Source organism: Curcuma longa, chromosome 11, assembly GCF_044706935.1.
Source record: "Curcuma longa cultivar G26 ecotype Majalengka, Jawa Barat chromosome 11, ITB_CL_G26_1.1, whole genome shotgun sequence".
In the NCBI taxonomy this organism is placed as follows: Eukaryota; Viridiplantae; Streptophyta; class Magnoliopsida; order Zingiberales; family Zingiberaceae; genus Curcuma; species Curcuma longa.
The window spans coordinates 33,195,588-33,198,658 of NC_133871.1; the positions used below are offsets into that span (position 1 = coordinate 33,195,588).

The window sequence follows — 3,071 nt, forward strand, 5'->3', positions numbered from 1 at the left end:
CTTAAATGGAGGACAGACGCCATGTGCTCTGCTGCCCCATCCCTCCCTCTGCCTCCATCTCTCTCGCGTCGCCCAAGGCCGAATCCAAGCTGCGTATGCGTCGGTAACAGCCAGCCAGAACACACACATTTACTCGCAGTAATTAAAAAGCTGCACTGCGATCGCCAGTCCTGTCTGCAGACGAGATGGGGAGCAGCTCCCGGTGCCCACCTGCTGCTCTCCTTGCGCCAGCCTGTGCTTTGACGACACTGCTTCCCCTTTCGCTCCCTATAAAAACCACCGCTCGCCAGCGCCTTTTCTTCACCACACCACCAAGTGTCGAGCAGTATATCTGCGCTATGATGGCTCTCCGGCTCGCCGTCTTTCTCTTCGCATCTCTTCTGATTGTCAGCGCTAAAGTAAGTCAAAATCATAGACGGGAACAATTTTAAGCAGGAATCTCTGCCTGCCTTGTTAAATCTCTCCGTTGCTAACAGGTTGCATCGGATGAAGAGGAGCAGCATTTTGTGGATGCCGCTTATGCGAAGCCCCCGGCAGCAGCTGCGTCGCCGCCAGCCGGCGGCGCCTCCTGCTCCCCGGTTGATCAAGGACGTCCGAGGTACGTGCGTGCGTAAATATTGGAACGTGCATCCGGGGTTAGTAGTGTTCGGTGAACTGAGGTGTTTGATGAAATGACAGAGTGCGGCGCGGCGTGCGACGAGCGGTGCAAGCTGCACTCGCGGAAGAACGTGTGCGGGAGGGCGTGCGCCACCTGCTGCAGCTGGTGCAAGTGCGTGCCGCCGGGGACGTATGGCCACACCGAGCTGTGCGGCAAGTGCTACACCGACTGGAAGACCCACGGCAACCGCACCAAGTGCCCTTGACCCGCACGCCGCGCCAGCTGCAGCTTTTGCGATCTGCTTGCTGTATATCGAGTCGAGTGCTTTAATTAGCTTGGAAAACTGTGTTTCCCATCATCCTCTCTATCCTCTCTCTGTCGTCTTTTGTGCTGGGCCTCTGAGAGCTCCATGGGGCCATTCTGTGGGTTAATGGATACGTCTGCATCGAATGCTGTCAAAAAGAAAAGAAAAAAAAAACTCGTTGGGTCATCAATAATTTATGCTTCTGTGAGTGAGAAGGTGTCCTCGGTGTAATTTAAAAGGTGAAAGAAATAGATGGGGCTTCAGGTTCAGCGGTGGATATGATAAGAATCCAAAGCGCATATATACGAACAGTCGACACAGTGCAGTGAGTTAAATGAAAGAACATCCTTGATGGTTGGGAAGCGATAGAGCCTTCTCGATTCATTGATACAGCGTTTGCTCGACGATCAGATTATTGAAACATCTTGATAAATGCTGGAATTAAAAAGTAGAAGAAAAATCTCAACAATTTTCCTAAAAGAAGCCTCCAAAGTTAATCACTGCCGATGTTTTATTTTTTCTCCGTTTAAAGTTGAAGGGTAAAAATTAAATGTATCTACTGTTTGATAATACTTTTATTTTTAATATTATTATAATAATTTTAATTATTACAGTTATTTTTTAACTAAATTGCTAAAATCTCTCTGTTCTACATCGTCGCCTCACCCTCTCGTTGGCTCCCTGTCCCGACGAGATCAGGATTTGCTCTGTGCCGTCGCCGCTGTCGTCGTCGATCTCGCAGCTTTGCGAGAGAGCTCGTCGCCGCTATCGCCTCTCCTCGTCCCAAAAGATTCGTCGCTCTCAGTCCTGATCGGGATCGGAGTTTAGGGTTAGGATTGCAATTTTGAAGATTTTTACGTCAGAGTTGCACATCATCACGTAAATTTAATCGCTTAGGGAATCAACACACTCTCTCTCTATATATATATATAATTTGAAATTTATATTACTTTATCATGTTTGATAATATGGAACCACGTGATGATCTTGGGAATGTATTAATATTTTAAATGTCTATTATAATTATTCTATTATAATTATTCATGATCTCTCTTATAGTTAACATCCTTGAAAATTGAAAATACAATGGAGTGTAATCTAATTTATAAGTTTTGTATGAAGTGTTTATCGAAAAAAAAATTAACATAAGAAAGTTGAAAACTTTAATATTTTAATTGTACGCAGAGTGATATAGGCACACCCCCTCAACTAACTCAATAGTGAGGCCAACACGATTCAGCATGACTTTCGTGTCATATGTTTTATGGAAATATTTTTAATTGAGAACATTCTCATTTTGCTCATAAGTTCTATGAGAATATCTCTTATCGACAATATTTCTATTTTACTCGGAACATCTCCAATTGAGAATATTCTCACTTTGCTCGTATATACGTTCTATGAGAATATCTTTATTTTGTTCATATATTCTATGAAAATATTCCTAATTGGGAACAGGCAACTAGACAACGAAGCAATCAATTTTATTGCTCAGGGAAGAACCCACGAGGAGAAGAACAACCTCAACATAGAGAGGATTTATAGTCACTTCAAATCTATATATATATTATTATTATTATTATTTTTTAGACACAAGTTAATTTATTAACAATCTTCAAATTGAAAAATATGATTATATCCATAGGTATTGCATCCACAGTGATAATGTCAAGGAAGAGAATTTGGTTTGGTAGTTATTCATTTTTATTTTTTTATTTTCTAAAAATTATTATTTACTTTGTGTTTTCCAATCTCATTCTCTAGAAAATGAAAAGTCATTTTCTAAGAAAATAAAAAAATAATAAAATATCATTTTCTATAGAGAATGAAAATTACGGCTGAGAAATAGAAAATACAAAAACACGATTACAGTAACGCGCGCTGCACACCTCCAAATTTCTTTCCGACGTTGCAACCTCATTGCACAACTCCTTTTTTTTCCGATTTAAGAGTTGCAATTTCGACCCCCAACAACTTAGGCATCTCCACCTCAGCCTCCACGAACCCGACGCCTTCGGTGGAAACCGCGACGCCGGCGCTAAAAATCGGACCTTTCTTTTATTTCCCATAAAGCGGAGAGGAAAGGAGCAACCTTTGGGGGTCGAAGGCAACTCTCAGCCTCAGAAGCAATAGAGTTCTCTCCTCCGAGTTAAAGTCGAGGACCAGGGA

General features: G+C 42.4%; 1 pseudogene; it reads left to right on the top strand.

Annotated features, from left to right (window-relative positions):
* Positions 1 to 1,155, top strand: LOC141842282 (gibberellin-regulated protein 7-like; annotated as a pseudogene).
* The last annotated feature ends 1,916 nt before the right edge of the window (positions 1,156 to 3,071 follow it).